A 17,528-nucleotide genomic window follows, 5' to 3' on the forward strand; every position below is an offset into this window, starting at 1 on the left:
GATGCAGTTTAATGTAGATAAGTGTGAGGTTATTCACTTTGGAAGTAAGAATAGAAAGGCAGATTATTATCTGAATGGTGTCAAGTTAGGAGGAGGGGGAGTTCAACGAGATCTGGGTGTCCTAGTGCATCAGTCAATGAAAGGAAGCATGCAGGTACAGCAGGCAGTGAAGAAAGCCAATGGAATGTTGGCCTTCGTAACAAGAGGAGTTGAGTATAGGAGCAAAGAGGTCCTTCTACAGTTGTACCGGGCCCTGGTGAGACCGCACCTGGAGTACTGTGTGCAGTTTTGGTCTCCAAATTTGAGGAAGGATATTCTTGCTATGGAGGGCGTGCAGCGTAGGTTCACTAGGTTAATTCCCGGAATGGCGGGACTGTCGTATGTTGAAAGGCTGGAGCGATTGGGCTTGTATACACTGGAATTTAGAAGGATGAGGGGGGATCTTATTGAAACATATAAGATAATTAGGGGATTGGACACATTAGAGGCAGATAACATGTTCCCAATGTTAGGGGAGTCCAGAACAAGGGGCCACAGTTTGAGAATAAGGGGTAGGCCATTTAGAACGGAGATGAGGAAGAACTTTTTCAGTCAGAGGGTGGTGAAGGTGTGGAATTCTCTGCCTCAGAAGGCAGTGGAGGCCAGTTCGTTGGATGCTTTCAAGAGAGAGCTGGATAGAGCTCTTGAGGATAGCGGAGTGAGGGGGTATGGGGAGAAGGCAGGAACGGGGTACTGATTGAGTGATCAGCCATGATCGCATTGAATGGCGGTGCTGGCTCGAAGGGCTGAATGGCCTACTCCTGCACCTATTGTCTATTGTCTATTGTCTATTGTCTCTGCGGAGTCACCGCTGACTGGGTAGTACAGAGGCCTTTCGCTGTACCTCGGTACACGTGACAATAAACTCAACCGAACTGAACTAACCATAGACAGACAGAAAAAGCTGGAGTAACTCAGTGGGGCAGGCAGCATCTCTGGAGGGAAGGAATGGGCGACGTTTCGGTTCGAGACCCTTCTGCAGACCATAAACAATATCAGAAATCTGGCTGCAGCTAATTCTTCATCTACAGCCATCATAATGGACACCATTAAATACTAACGTAGACTCGCTCCAGAAAAAAGTGGCTTGATGTAAATTCATACAAATTGAAGTATCACTTTAGTGACAGCAATGTTCGATGACCTCTCAAAGTAGATCACTGCTATAGATGCCTGCATCTCTTTTCTCTGTGGTTCAACTCAACAAAACTGAACATCAGATTCTAAACATTACAATGCCTCAGTGGCTTTCCTCCTGCAGTACTTACTCAATATGTTAGATATAATGAAGTGTTTTTGTTTTTTTTGTGCAAGCATAAAAGGCCCGTGGGGATTTATTTAATGGTCGTCTGAGGAAACCTTTGAATTTGATGGTGAATGAAGTGTAAAGATAAGCATTTTCCCCTCAGTAAACCTTCTAAACACGGTACACAATTTTAAAGCAACATGGCTGACTATTTACCACACGACTCGCTGAAGGCCAAAGTTCTACAGCACCAGAGAAAAGTTTAAATATGGTGGCGAATCTGTGGAATCTATCCATCTCCCTGCAAAAAAGGGCGGTGAATCTGTGGAAGCCTATGGGGGCTGTGGAGGCTAAGTCAGTGGATATTTTTAAAGCAGAGATAGATTCTTGATTAGTACCGGTGTCAGGGGTTTAAGAGGAGAAGGCAGGAGAATGGGGTTAGGAGGGAGAGATAGATCAGTAAAGATTGAATGGCGGAGTAGCCTTGATGGGCCGAATGGCCTCATTCCGCTCCTATCACTTTTGACCTTACATAAAATCGATTATTTTTAGTGTAATGAAATATTGTAAGGATTAGTTCAGTTTAGTTTGGTCACGTGTACTGAGGTACAGTCAAAAGCTTTTGCTGCATGCTAACCAGTCAGCGGAAAGACCAAAACATGATTACAATCGAGCCATCTACAGTGTACAGATACATGACAAAAGGATAACGTTTAGCGCAAGATAAAGCCAGTAAAATCCGATCAAAGATAGTCCGAGGGTCTCCAATGAGGTAGATAGTAGTTCAAGACTGCTCTCTAGTTATGGTTGGATGATTTAGTTGCCTGATAACAGCTAGGAAGAAACTGTCCCTGAATCTAGTGTATTAAAGCCTGTGCAAGTCATTAAGACACTCAAACCACCTGCCCCCCCTTATCCTGTCAACCCCTGCCTCAAGTTCTCCCCAGTCTCCACCACCGACCTCTCTGACCTCTTCACAGGAATAAAAACTGCCACCTGCTTTCTGGACCCCATCCCCTCCAGCTTTGTCAAGGCCTGCCTTCCTGCTCTCTCTCCACTTATCACTGCAACAATAAACTCCTCCCTGTCCACTGGCATCGTCCCGCCATCCCTCAAAATCGCTGCTGTCACCCCCATTCTGAAAAAACCTGGTCTCAACCCTGACACCCCAAACAACTTCAGACCAATCTCCAACCTACCCTTTCTGTCCAAAGTTTTGGAACGTGCTGTAGCTTCCCAACTCAAATACCACCTCTCTACCAATAACCTGTATGAAACATTCCAATCCGGATTCCGCTCCAACCACTGTACTGAAACTGCGCTCCTCAAAATCACAAACGACCTTCTCCTCTCCTCCGACGCTGGCAACCTCAACATCCTCATCCTACTTGACCTCAGCGCCGCCTTTGACACCATAAATCACTCCATTCTCCTCACCCGACTTGAAACCTCCTTTAACATCACCGGCACAGCCCTATCCTGGTTCAAATCTTACCTCTCTGACAGGCACCAGTTCATCTCCATTAACAACTGTAAATCCCCCACCGCTCCCCTCCCCCAAGGTGTCCCCCAAGGCTCAGTCCTTGGCCCCCTCCTGTTCATCCTCTACCTGTTCCCCCTTGGTCAATTAATCCGCCGTCATGGTCTCAACTTCCACTGCTTCGCCGATGATATCCAGCTCCTCATCTCCACCAAGTCAATCTCCACCACCACACACTCTGCACTGACAAACTGCATCACTGAAATAAAATCTTGGCTTCAATCAAATTTCCTCAAACTCAACTGCAACAAATCTGAAATCATCATCATTGGTCCAAAAACGCTCACCAAATCCACCCAAAACTTCATCCTCAATATTGATGGTCTCCCAGTATCCACCTCCCCTCACATCCGGAATCTTGGTATCATCTTTGATCAAACCCTCTCCTTCGACAAACACATCAAACACATCACAAAGACAGCCTTCTTCCACCTCAAAAACATTGCCCGTCTCCGTCCATGCCTCTCCTCCACAGCTGCAGAAACCCTCATCCACGCCTTCATCACCTCCCGTCTGGACTACTGCAACAGCCTCCTCTATGGCGCACCCTCAAAAATCATCAGTAAACTTCAATACATTCAAAACTCCGCTGCCCGTCTACTCACCCACACCCCGATCCGTGACCATATCACCCCCGTCCTTTACAAACTCCACTGGCTCCCCATCCCCCAGAGAATCAAGTACAAAATCCTCCTCATGACCTACAAAGCCCTCCATAACCTGGCCCCATCCTACCTGACCGACCTCCTCCACAGGCACACTCCCACCTGCACCCTCTGCTCTGTTACTGCCAATCTCCTATCCCCCCACATCCGGACCAAACTCAGATCCTGGGGGGACAGGGCTTTCTCCATCGTTGCTCCCACCCTATGGAACTCACTACCTCAAACCGTCAGAGACTCCTCCACACTCACCACATTCAAAACATCACTGAAGTCTCACCTGTTCAGTACTGCCTTCAACCACTGAAGGTCACCCCACCTTCTGTCTCCTTTCTCTGTTCGTTTACTTATTTATCTATTTATTCACTTCCCTATGTTCTCTAAATCCCTGTAAAGCGTCTTTGTATATGAAAAGCGCTATATAAATGTAATGTATTATTATTATTATTATTATTATTATTAAAATATAATGTTATATGCTAAGTACCACTAATGTCTTAATTGTAAATAAAAAGGCACAATGTGCCGGAGTAACTCAATGGGTCAGGCAGCATCTCTGAAAAACATGATCGGTGATGTTTCAGGTTTGGGCCCTTCTTCAGTCTATCCACATTCTCTAGAGATGCTGCCCGACCTGCCGAGTTACTCTAGCATCTTGTGTCTTTTTTTTGTAAACCAGCATCGGCAGCTCCTTGTTTCTATAATTCCTTAATTAATGACAGTGTGGTATGACATATGGTGAGCGTTTGACAGCACTGGCCCTGAACTTGCTGGAGTTTAGAAGGATGAGGGGGGACCTCATTGAAACTTACCGAATAGTGAAAGGCCTGGATAGAGTGGATGTGGAGAGGATGTTTCCAGTAGAGAGAGAGTCTAGGACCAGAGGTCATAGCCTCAGAATTAAAGGACCTTCCTTTAAGTAGGAGATGGGGTTAGGAGGGTAGATCAGTCATGATTGAATGGCAATAGAGACATGATGGGCCAAATGGCCTCATTCTGCTCCTATCACTTATGACCTTATGAGATCTGCCTATACTTTTTGTTTCTACTTTCATTCAAAATTGGCATCTGTTCCCCGTTTATAAGGTCATCCCAGGTCAGTAACACTAAATGCTCGATGTAATAGGGTTGTATTTGGCTCCTGAACCTTGTCTGTCCAGTTAACTGCCTTTCATTCTCTAAATGTCTTGCATCAAGTGCTTCTGGTGTCAGACAAGGTTGGTGCTGTGTTCAATACTCAATTGTTGTCCAAAGTATTGGAACTGTGAATTACTTTTCTAAAATCTCTCAGTTCTAACCAATTCCCCATTACGACTGTCAGAAGGAACTGCAGGCGCTGGTTTACACCGAAGATAGACACAAAATGCTGGAGTAACTCAGCTGCTTTCCCCCTCTCATCGACCCTCTCCCATCCTAGTTCTCTGACTAGTTCTACTGCTCTCCTGATTAAATATTACCGATTGTATGCTGTGTTATCACCTTCCCTTCAGCTGACATTGAACCAGAGATGCTGCCTGTCCCGCTGAGTTACTCCAGCATTTTGTGTCTATCTTCGGTATGAACCATTCTACATTTCCTTATCATCGTCTACTTTGATCCGTCGTTTTCACACCTTGCCCTTCTATATCTCTAGACTCCCTCTCCCCTGACTCTCAGTCTGAAGAAGGGTCTCGACCCGAAACGTCACCCATCCATTCTCTCCAGAGATGCTGCCCGGCCCGCTGTGTTACTCCAGCATTTTGTGTCCATCGCCCACTTAAGACTTGCAGACTGTGTTTCAGTAACACAACCAGGCAACCCAGGTTACAACCATGTTTAAACCAGGCTCTCGCTTCCAGTTCTTCACTCCTATACCCTTCCACCCTCTCCTTTTAGTTTGAAGAAGGATCCCGACCCGAATCGTCACCTGTCTTTAGATTTTAGACCAGATTTCAGAGATAAACCACAGGAAAAGTCTAAATACATCTTTGGTGAAAGACTTTTGACTATTCGTGCAAAATTAATGATGTTCGTTGAAGCACAGACTTAAAGTTCACTCAAGTCAAGATTCCAACATTTGGTTTCTTATCTATCAGTCCCTCCAAACCTGTCCTATCCATGTACCTGTCCAAATGTTTCTTAAACGTTGCGATAGCACCTGCCTCAACTACCTCCTCTGGCAGCTCGTTCCATACACCCACCAACCTTTGTGTAAAAAGATTACCCCTCAGGTTCTTATTAAATCTTTCCTCCCCCCTCACCTTAAACCTACGGCCTCTTATTCTCGATTCCCCGTCTTTGGGCAAAAGACTCTGTGCATTTACCCGATCTATTCCTCTCATGATCTTGTATGCCTGCATGAGATCGCCCCTCACCCTCCTGCGCTCCAAGAAATCCTGGTGCCCAACCTCTCTTATAGTCCTTCAAAAGCTGACAACATCCTCGTAAACCTTCTCTGTACCCTTTCCAGCTTTCCTATAACATGGTGGCCAAATCTGAACACAATCCTCTACGTGTGGCCTCACCAATGTCTTATGCAACTGCAACATGACCTCCCAACTTCTATACTTAACACTCTGACTGATGAAGGCAAACGTGCCAAAAGCCTCCTTGACCACCCGAGGGGAGGATAAAGGGAATTCAATCAGTCACTACTTTGAAAAACTTGGGAAATTGTTTAACAAACCCAATCGGCTTCCTTGACGAATCCATACATTTCACAAAAATTCAAATTATGGGTTGCAAGAGTTAGTTTACGCGGAAGAAATCCCAGTCCTGAATTAGGACCAAAATGGGGAAAAAAACTTGAGATTAAAATACTGACTGATTCGGTCATGAAACTGAAATATTGGGACCCCTTTAACGGTCGATTCTTTACCATCCTTGAATATAATAGTTCACCGTTAATAGACGCAAAATGCTGGAGTATCTCAGCAGGACAGGCAGCATCTCTGGTGAGAAGGGAAGTGTGGCGTTTTGGGTCGAGACTCTTCTTGAGACTGTTGACAAGCTGGAAAGGGCGCAGAGGGGATTTACGAGGGTGTTTCCAGGACTCGGGGGGGGGGGGGGGGTGGGGGCTGGGCTATAGGGAGAGTTTCAGCATTGTCAGATTTCAAGATCCTCGATTCTGCATGGTCCCCTTCTCCTGGGTTTTTTCCCCACCATTTTAAGATACCTATTAAAACCAACTCTGTAAACGGGGCGTTTGGTCATTGACTTGAATATTTCCTTGGGAAGCGATGTGTCAATATCTTTTATAACGATTCTCTTGCTTTGGAGAATAGAACGATATAATTGCTGTTTATTGCTGTTGGGGGAAAGCAAATGGATCTGCAAAGTCTCGCAGACTCTCAAACTGGATAATTTATCAGTCCAGTAGCCCCAGGTTATTAAAGGAGCCAGAGCTGATTTTATGGCTATAATGCACCTTAGATTGCATTTTATCAGAATGCATCACAGCTTGGTTTGGGAACAACTTCATCCAAGACTGCAAGAAATTGCAGCGAATTGTGGAGGCAGACAATGAGACTCAACAAGACGGCTATGTGTCGAATCAGAGAGCAGAGTCACAGAGGGGGAGCAGCGAGAGACAATAGACAATAGACAATAGACAATAGGTGCAGGAGTAGGCCATTCGGCCCTTCGAGCCAGCACCGCCATTCAACGTGATCATGGCTGACGTGATACAGTGTGGAAACAGGCCCTTCGGCCCAACTTGCCCACACCGGCCAACATGTCCCAGCTACACTAGTCCCACCTGCCTGCGTTTGGTCCATATCCCTCCAAACTTGTCCTATCCATGTACCTGTCTAAATATTCCTTAAATGTTGCAATGGTACCTGCCTCAACTACCTCTTCTGGCAGCTCATTCCAAACACCCACCACCCTTTGCGTGAAAAAGTTACCCTTCGGGTTGCTATTAAATCTTTCCCCCTTCACCTTAAACCTATGTCCTCTGGTTCTCGATTCCCCTACTCTGGGCAAGAGACCCTGAGCATCTATCCAAACTATTCCTCTCATGATTTTGTACACCTCTGTAAGATCACCCCTCATCCTCCTGCGCTCCAAGGAATAGAGTCCCAGCCGACTTAACTTCTCCCTGTACTTCAGGCCCTCGGGGCCTGGCAACATCTTCGTAAATCTTCTCTGCACCCTTTCCAGCTTGACAGCATCTTTCCTATAATATGGTGACCAAAGCTGAACACAATACTCTAAATGTGGCCTCACCAATGTCTTATATAACTGCAATATGACCTCCAAATCACTATATTGAGGTCAATCTTTCCTCAGTTCTGATACCTTACATTCTTAAAGCTGTAAGCCATAGTGTGATTTCTCTTTAGGTTGGTATTCAGATTCAATTTATTTAGCAGCTTGAAGAAAATTATAAGTGTTTAACATTGGTATGAAGAAACTTGCCTGTGGTTTGGTTTAGGCATATTACTGTGATTGATTATAAACCTGCAAGCATTTTCATTGAGAGTATATTCAGGGAAATTTGTGTCTGACTGAAATTTGTAGCAACTAATAACTCTTATTGTTAATTAGTCTAGAGACACAGTGTGGAAACAGCCCTTCAGCCCGCTGAGTCCGTGTCAACCAGCGATCCTCAGACACTTGCACTATCCTGCTCACCAGGGACAATTTACATTCCTCACTGTGGCCAATTAACCTGCAAACCTGTAGGTCTTTGGAATTTGTGAGGAAGCCGGAGCACCCGGGGAAAACCCACGTGGTCATGGGGAGAACGTACAAACACCGTACTCTGTAGTCAGGATCGAACCAGGGTCTCTGGCCTTGTAAGGCAGCAGCTCTACCACTGTGCCACCGTGCCGCCCAGTCATGGAATAAAGAACAGTGCAGCACAGGAACAGGTCATTCAACCCACAATGTCTGTATCGAAAGTGAAACCAAGATAAACTAATCTCAAGATGGATACAAAAATGGTATCAGGCATCAGGTCAGGCGTCATCTCTGGAGAGAAAGGACGGGTGACGTTTCGGGTCGGGACCCTTCTTCAGACTGAAAGTAAAGGGTGGGGGGGGGAAAGGTGATGAGCTGCAGGCGAGAAACTACCGAGATCAGTCAGGGCCAGCCTCAAAATGACCTCTGGCGGAGTGGTGCCTGGAAGACCCATTGTTGAGTGGGGAAGGTGTGATCTCAAGAGAAACAAGGCGGAGAACTGTGGAACTGGGAAACAGACTCGGGAGGAGGAAGTGGGCAAGAAGGGAGGGGGAGGGGAGGGATGTATGAGATGAAGTTCCTCTGACTAAAGTTAAACTAATTAGTTAAACTAATCTCCTCCGACTCCATGTCCCTCCAATCCCTCCATATCCATGTGCCTATCGAAAGGCCTCTGAAATGCCACCATCGTATCCAAAGATACTAGAACAAGATGGACCACTCCGTTGAAATCGCCTATACTGAAGTGCAGTACGCAAAGGAGCGTAACGTCCGCCATTTTAGTAGGCAAAACCCGCCGTTCGCTATGCCTCTCGCAGTGTAATCAGTGTCTTGGGGAAGAGTATGTGTGAAGATACCATTAAAATGCAGAATATATCTCATCTATCAATTCACAGATTTTTGTTATTTTTCTTTTAAAATGTTTCTGCAAGTTTCTGCCTACTAAAATGGCGCCTTGACGTACTACGGTCGAGTGGTCTATCTTGCTCTGCTCTATTATCTTTGATGGTATCTACCTCAACCACCACTCCTGGCAGCCCATTACAAGCCCCCAGCGCTCTCTGTGTACACAAGACCTGCTCCTCACATCTCCTTTCAACATTCACCTTCTGACCTTAAAGCTACACCCTCCAGTCTTTGACATTTCCACCCTGGGGAAAAAAAGGATGTGACTGTCTATCTTATCTATGCCTCTCATAGTTTTGTATACTTCCATCAGGCCTCCTCTCAATCTCCGAAGCTCCAGCGAAAACTATCCAATTTGTCCAACCTTATAGCTGATACATTCTATCCCATGCAGCTTTCTGATAAACCTCTTCTGCAACCTTCCCAAAGCCTCTACTTCCATTCTGAAATGTGGTGGCCTGAACTGTACGAGCTGTTAATGAAGTAGCAAGAGATAGAGAACAGAATGAACGGGGATATGGGTTAAATAAAGAGCATCGGTAATGGAAAAAAATGGAGTGACCCTTCAGTCCTTTGTTGCCTGCTCCATCGTTCATTAAGACTGCTCCAATTCCTTCCTCATATCCCAGGGACGAGTAGGTTAACTTATGATGAGTGTTTTATGGCACTGGGCCTGTGCTCATTGGAGTTTAGAAGAATCAGATTGGACCTCAGGACCCCATTGCAACATACAGAATAGTGAAAGGCTTGGATAGAGTGGATTTGGAGAGAATGATTCCACTAGTGGGAGAGTCTAGGACTCGAGGTCGTAGCCTCTGAATTAAAGGGCGTTCTTTTAGGAAGGAGATGGGGAGAAATTTCTTTAGTCGGTGGTGAATCTGTGGAATTCTTTGCCACAGAACGCTGTAGAGGCCAAGTCAGTGGATATTTTTAAGGCAGAGATAGATAGATTCTTGATTCATACAGGTGCCAGAGGTTATGGGGAGAAGGCAGGAGAATGGGGTTAGGAGGGAGAGATAGATCAGCCATGATTGAATGGTGGAGTAGACTTGATGGGCTGAATGGCCTAATTCTACTCCTATCACATGACCTTCTGACCTTAATTAGGAGGATCAGACTTGGACACTGTGCCAGATGTAATCTTATCAGCCTATATATAACTGCAGCAAGGCACGGCTACATAAGTACACAAAGTGTCTTGTAATGAAAGGCTGAAATAAGGTTGGCCTTCCTAATTGCTCTCTGAACCTGCATGTTTTAGTCAGAGGGTGGTGAATCTCTAGTGAATCTCTGGATTGCCACAGATAGGCTGTGGAGGCCATCAATGGATATTTTTAAGGGCGGAGATTGACAGATTCTTGATTTGTACGGGTGTCAGGGGTTATGGGGAGAAGACAGGAGAATGGGGTTGAGAGGCCCAGATAGATCAGCCACGATTGAATGACGGAGTAGCCTTGGTGGACCGAATGGCCCTAATTCTGTCCTAGAACTCATGAACTCATGAACAACAAAATACACCAAATTTGAACTTTTTTTTTTTTTTAATTCCAAATATAGTGAAACACTAAATGAATGAGACTCCATGCTGTGATAATTAATTTGTCGTGTCAGGGAGAATTGATTGGCTGAAGTTAACATTGATCAAAACTGTAAGCGTCTAGGAACTTTGTTAAGTTAAAAGAGATAAAAGGAGGGATGTTGTCGTTAAACTTATATTGGAATGGACAGGATATTTTCCGTAATTAGTGTCTGACATCTATTTAGATGCATATCATAATTTAATACGTCAGCATTGGGGCAGGACAGTGAGACATTGTTTTTACAAACTAAATGGCAGAGAAAAATAAATTAGTTTTTTGATTTAACAGCATACCTGCCCTCATCTGAAACTGTCACATTATTTGAGCCAAATAAAATAAATTAAACAATAAATAAATAAAAAAAATAATTATTAATAATTATAATAATAATAATAATAATAATTATTATTATTATTATTATTATTATTATTATTATTATTATTATTATTATTATTATTATTATTATTATTATTATTATTATTTTAAGTAATTATAATAATTATAATAATAATAATTATTATTATTATTAATTATTTAATTTATTTATTTATTGTTTAATTTAATCTTATTATTATTATTATTATTATTATCATTATTATTATTATTATTATTATTATTATAATAATTATTATTATTATAATTAATTAATAATAATAATAGATTAATAAAATAATTAAATAAATAAATTGAATGCCAAATACCATTTGACACATGCTGCTATGACAGGGAAATATGGGCTCGTTATCCTATGGGAGGTTGTCTGACTTAAACAGGTTATATATCACATCACTGTGGGTGGCACAGTGGCACAGCGGTGGCACAGCGGCAGAGCTACTGCTTTACAGCGCCAGAGACCAGGGACCCGGGTTCAATCCAGACTATGGGTGCAGTCTTTTGGATAATACTCAACGCTACTGATAGGATCAGGAAAATCGTGAAGACTAATACTGCAAAGCATACGTTTAACTTAAGCCCGGTGATGCAGCGGTAGAGTTGCTGCCTTCCAGCGCCAGTGACACAGGTTCGATCCCGACTACGGGCGCTGTCTGTACGGAGTTTGTACATTCTCAACGTGACCCGCGTGGATTTTCTCTGAGATCTTCGGTTTCCTCCCGCACTCCAACGACGTACAGGTCCATAGGTTGATTGGCTTGGTATAAATGTAGAATTGTAACATATCCCTGGTGTGTGTAGGATAGTTAATGTGCGGGGATCGCTGGTCGGCGCGGACACGGTGGGCCGAAGGGCCAGTCTCCGCGCTGTAACTCTGAACTAAACTAAACTTTGAGCGTGTATAATCCTAAATGCCATTAGACAGACTGTTACTATGACAGGGAAATATGGGCTCATTACTCTATTTAGCTCCTTGAGAGGTAGTCCGTCTTAAACAGGTTATATATCACAACACACGCAGGCAGGAGAATATACGATTTGGCTGATAAATTCTAAGTAGTTGAATGGACATCATAATCACACAAGTGAGAGAGAGAGAGAGAGACCGATTCCCCAGCTGATATGCAGAGCAGATAAGACTTAATCAATCGTATTTTTTCTACGCACAAAATGCTCTTAAAAAACTAGCGCTCAACAATCACCAACTGCAAGAGGAGTTAATTGGGGATGTAAAATATTTTCCAGTCACACATCATACGTTGATGTGAAGGAGATTAATGCTCCTGCCATAACTCAAACTCAGGGCCGAGTAATTATAGGCACCGTTCAGTCAGCAAAAGTCAATTCTCAAATCCCTCTCGCATTTATCACCATGTCAATGTTCCGAACCTCATTCGATAACCATAAAAGCAGTGCAAGATTTCCAATTGCAATCTTTCTCGAATGTGGTTTTTCATATATTTGTGTGTGTGCATTAAAGGAAATGGCAACAACACAGCTTCGCTAACATTAACACAGAAAATGAAACGCTGGCCGATCCCAATGTCATCCATTACAGAACGTGTGGTTGGTCACAAAATGCGGGAGTAACTCAGCGGGACAGGCAGCATCCCTGGAGAGAAGGAATGGGTGACGTTTCGGGTCGGGACCCTTCTTCAGACTGAGAGTCTACTGGTTGTCTGCCTCCTTGTCACCTTCCCCTCAGCCAACAATGAACCACTCTTCATTTCCTTACCATCGTATGCTTTGATCTGTCGTTTTCACACCTTACCCTTCCACATCTCTAGACCCCCCTCTCCCCTGACTCTCAGTCTGAAGAAGGGTCTCGACCCGAAACGTCACCCATTCCTTCTCTCCAGAGATGCTGCCTGCCCCGCTGAGTTACTCCAGCATTTTGTGTCTATCTTCGGTGTAAACCGGCATCTGCAGTTCCTTCCTTTATGTGCTGGAACTTCCAACAATAGCATCCACAAATTCCATTGTCTTCAATTTAATAAAATGTCATAGAACAGTTTGCAGAACATTATACATAGAGTCATGCAGCAAGCCCAGGCTTGCCCATGCCAACCAACTTGCCCCATGTACACTAGACCCACCTGCCCATGCTTGGCCCATATCCCTTCAAACTTTTCCTATCCATGTACCTGTCCAAATGTTTCTTAAATGTTGTGATAGTAGATCTCTGGATCTCAAACCTTTGGATAGTATGACCGAGTAATGAATGGGGGTCGAGAATGGGGATGCATCGGGAAGCTTTGAGATGTTCCAGTTACAATTATATGTTGTAGAACTGGTCAAACTGCTTTTGAAACATGACACATAATTGAATTACTGCCACCTTCCAGAAGTTTTGAACCAAATTTATTTTTTATTTTTTAAAGTGACCAGAATTCCCTATTTTACGGCAACATGTCCTTTACTTGAGATTGAGCGATTTCAACTCTGTAAATTCTCTGTAAATTGTAATTTCTAAGTTTGAAAACACATACATCCAGATTCAGGGACAGTTTCTTCCAAGCTGTCAACAGGCAACTCAACCATCCTATCATCACAAGTTCACAAGTTCACAAGTTATAGGAGTAGAATCAGGCCATTCGGCCCATCGTGCCTACTCCGCCATTCAATCATGGCTGATCTCTGCCTCCTAAATTCCATTTACCTGCCTTCTCCCCATAACCCTTGACACCCGTTCTAATCAAGAACATGTCTATCTCTTCCTTAAAAACATCCACTGCCTTGAACATCAACTGGAGAGTGGTCCTGATGTCCCATCGACTTCATTGGAAACCCTTGGACTATCTTTAATCGGACTTTACTGGACTTTATCCTGCCCTAAACATAATACCCTGTATCATGTATCTGTATACTGTGTTCACGCTGTATCATTGAACTAGATCTGAGGCAGGGTCTCGACCCGAAACGTCACCCATTCCTTCTCTCCAGAGATGCTGCCTGTCCCACTGAGTTACTCCAGCATTTTGTGTCTATCTAAACTAAGCTAACATTGCAGACTGCTACTTTACATTGGAAATAACTGACCAGAAAAGGCATGGGGGCAGCTCTGCATAAATCATCTCCAAAAGTTTCAACCAGGTCACAAAGGCTATTTCCAAAGATAAACGCAAGAACTATCCGAAAAAATGATCCAAAGAGCACTCGTATGCTTCAAAGGGTGCACCATGTAATTATTCAGTAAACAGGTATTTTTCTCCACTCATTGGTGTTTTGCAAATGTAATCAATGAGGGGCAGAAGGGGGGGGGGAATGCAGTCAACATATAACTGATCTAGAAAACAGCAATTTAATGCATCATCTTTTTGAAGGACTGCCAGTTCTTCCAAAGGTTAAAGCAGCCACTCATCCATCACAACGTAAGCTTTGAATTTATCTAGTCCATATCAGCCCTTGCAGAAATATTGTAAAGTTCTTCCCGTGAAGGCCTTCGGTATCGTGACATGTTAAAGGAGATACGACAAATTCAGGCTCTCAGTGCCGCCTCCTGTTTAGTTCAGTTTAATTTGGAGATACAGCACGGAAACTGGCCCTTCGGCCCACCGAGACCGTGCCGACCAGCGGTTCCCACACACTAATACGATCGGAGGATACACACAATAGGGACAATTTACAATTTTACCAAAGCCAATTAACCTACAAACCTGCACGTCTTTGGAGTGTGGGAGTGTGTAGGTTAATGGGCTTCGGTAAAATTGTAAATTGTTCCTATTGTGTCGGACAGTGCCAGTGTGCGGGGTGACCGCTGGTCGGCATGGACTCGGTTGGCTGAAGGGCCTGTTTCCATGCAGTATCTCGAAACTAAACTCTAAACTAAACTACTGAAGGACCCTCTCAACAGTTAGGGAGCAGTCCCAATCTCCCAACCTACCTCATTGCGAACATTGCACTTTTTCTTAATTTGTACTTTCTCTGTAACTGTAACACTGTAACAAAGCACTCACGTATTTTTCTCTTTGCACTACGTGTTGTGCCTGTATGTGGCTTGATTGTACTCAGTGTTAGTACAATTTGACTGGATAGCACACAAACAAAGTCTTACACGGTATCTCAGTGCACGTGACCATAATAATAAACTAAAACAATACAAAGAGGGAGTTTGCAAGAGAGTCTGATTAAAGGATTTTCTTTTCCCCAACATCAGGTAGATGAACAAAGTCTCTTGCCCCGAGAAAGGGAACCGAGGACCATAGGACAAACGTTTAAGGTGAAGGGGGAAAGATTTATTAGGAACCTGAGAGGTAACTTTTTCACACAAAGACTGGTGGGTGTATGGAGCGAGCTGCAGGAGGAGGTAGTTGAGACAGGGACTATCGCAACGTTTAAGAAACATTTAGACAGGTACATGGATAGGACAGGTTTAGAGGGATATTGGGCCAGACGCAGGTAGGTGGGACTAGCATAGATGGGGCATGTTGGCCGGTGTGGGCAAGTTGGGCAGATGTGGGCAAGTTGGGCCGATGGGCCTGTTTCTCCGATGTATGTCTCTATGTCTCTATGACTCCAAATGCTCTGACTGTGAAAGCCAGTGCTGCATTCTAACTGAACACATGACTACATCACCACAGCTGCTCACAAACTTTTTTTATTCCACGGAAAGGCAATAAACAGAGCTGTTAAAGCTTTCTGGATACTAAAATCACCAGAATGAAGAGGAGCCATTAATCGTATCCAAGCCCTGGAGTTTAATGATGGATCGCAAGTCCAGTGCTTGTTTTTCATGTCTATACAGTTCTGTCTCAAAGGTAACTGGTTAGCCAACTGCCAACACATCCCTAGACCCATTGCATCTTTAACTGGCTAAATCGAAGGTGCCAAGGATATAACTGTGTATTTTTGCAGTAATTTCATTTGGTTTAGAGATACAGCGCAAAAACAGGCCCTTCAGCCCACCGAGTCCGCGCCGACCAGTGATCCCCGCACACTAACGCTAGCTTACACACACTAGGAACAATTTACAATTTGACCAAAGCCAATTAACCTCCAAGCCTGGACGTCTTTGTGGGAGGAAGCCGAAGATCTCGGCGAAAACCCACGCGGTCACGGGGAGAACGTACAAACTCCGTACAGACACCATCCGTAGTAGGGATCGAACCCGGGTCTCGGGCGCTGCAAGCGCTGTAAGGCAGCAAATCTGCCACCATGCCACCCTCTGGGTGCTCCGGTTTCTTCCCACTACTCCAAAGACATGCAGACTTGTAGGTTAATTGGCTTCAGTAACATTTTAACTTGTCCCTAGTGTGTGCAGGATACAGCTGGTGTACGGCATGGACTTGGTGGGCCGAAAGGCCCGTTTCCATGCTGTAACTCTAGAGCAAAAACCAACACTAAAGCTAGAAGACTAGGGATGCTGGGACAATTGGAATGTTACATATTGAGACGGGTGGATTTCTGTTCGGTTAGATTATCAATGGGATTGTAGACGCAAGGCACATAAGTAGAGTCAAGTACAGATCAGGAATTATCTAATTAAGTGGCAGAATAGGTTCCAGGAACTGTTGGGTCTATTCCTGTCCCAATATTCTTTCTCTAGACTGCATTACATTTGAAGTGCAGTCACTTTTACGGGCTACACTTAATCCCTGAGCCAACATTTAGAATGTGAATGGCTCCATTTAAATGCGAGTGCTTTCTTTCGTTGCGTGAATGACTGAACTAGATGGCCTTCTGAAACTAGTCCAGTCAACAGTCATATCTGGCAGTCTTCTCTAAACTAATTCCACTGTGCTCTCTCCACACAACACACAGTACCGCCTTGATCTGCATCACTGTGGCACTTCCTGAAAACTTGATGTATTTGCACCCCCCCCCCCCCCATCAACAATCAATTATAACTGGTGTAGTCCTGAACCTGTCCTTTTGGGGTGGCATGCTTTAGACTTTTAGGGATACAGCGCGGAAACAGGCCCTTCGGCCCACCGAGTCCACGCCGACCAGCGATCCCCGAACACTAGCACTATCCTACACACACTGGCGACAATTTACAATTTTACCGAAGCCAATCACCCTACAGACATGAACGTCTTTGGAGTGTGGGAGGAAACCGGAGCACCCGGAGAGAATCCATGCAGTCGCGGGGAGAACGTACAGACAACACCCATAGTCAGGATCGAACCCACGTCTCTGATGCCTTAAGGCAGCAACTCCACTGCTGCGTCACTGTGCCGCCCCCAAAAACATTGTTAGATGCTACCAAGTAGAGGCAATGCCTCAACCATTTGTGTGTGGTAAAGCCACTAGGTCCCCCTCCACCTTTATCAATGGGAGTGCTAACCTTCTCTCCTTTCATACAGTACAGCTGGTGGAGCTGCAGTCTCACGGCGCCACAGACTCTAGTTCAATCCTGACTTCAGGTGCTGTCTGTGTGGAGTTTGTACATTGTCCCTGTGACCGCGTGGGTTTCCTCCGGGTGCTCCGGTTCCCTCCCACATCCCAAAGACGTGCGGGTTTGTAGGTTAAGTGGCTTGAGTAATATTGCCCCTCATGTG

The 17,528-nt window shown here is 44.5% G+C and overlaps 1 non-coding gene across 1 annotated transcript; it reads right to left on the reverse strand.

Annotated features, from left to right (window-relative positions):
* Nucleotides 1-17,210: 17,210 nt before the first annotated feature.
* On the reverse strand, nucleotides 17,211-17,336 carry LOC144603769 (U6atac minor spliceosomal RNA). The gene has a single exon (XR_013548659.1). It is a non-coding gene; the product is annotated as a U6atac minor spliceosomal RNA (small nuclear RNA).
* Between the last annotated feature and the right edge of the window lie 192 nt (nucleotides 17,337-17,528).

This window comes from Rhinoraja longicauda, chromosome 20 (genome assembly GCF_053455715.1).
Source record: "Rhinoraja longicauda isolate Sanriku21f chromosome 20, sRhiLon1.1, whole genome shotgun sequence".
NCBI classification, from domain to species: domain Eukaryota; kingdom Metazoa; phylum Chordata; class Chondrichthyes; order Rajiformes; family Arhynchobatidae; genus Rhinoraja; species Rhinoraja longicauda.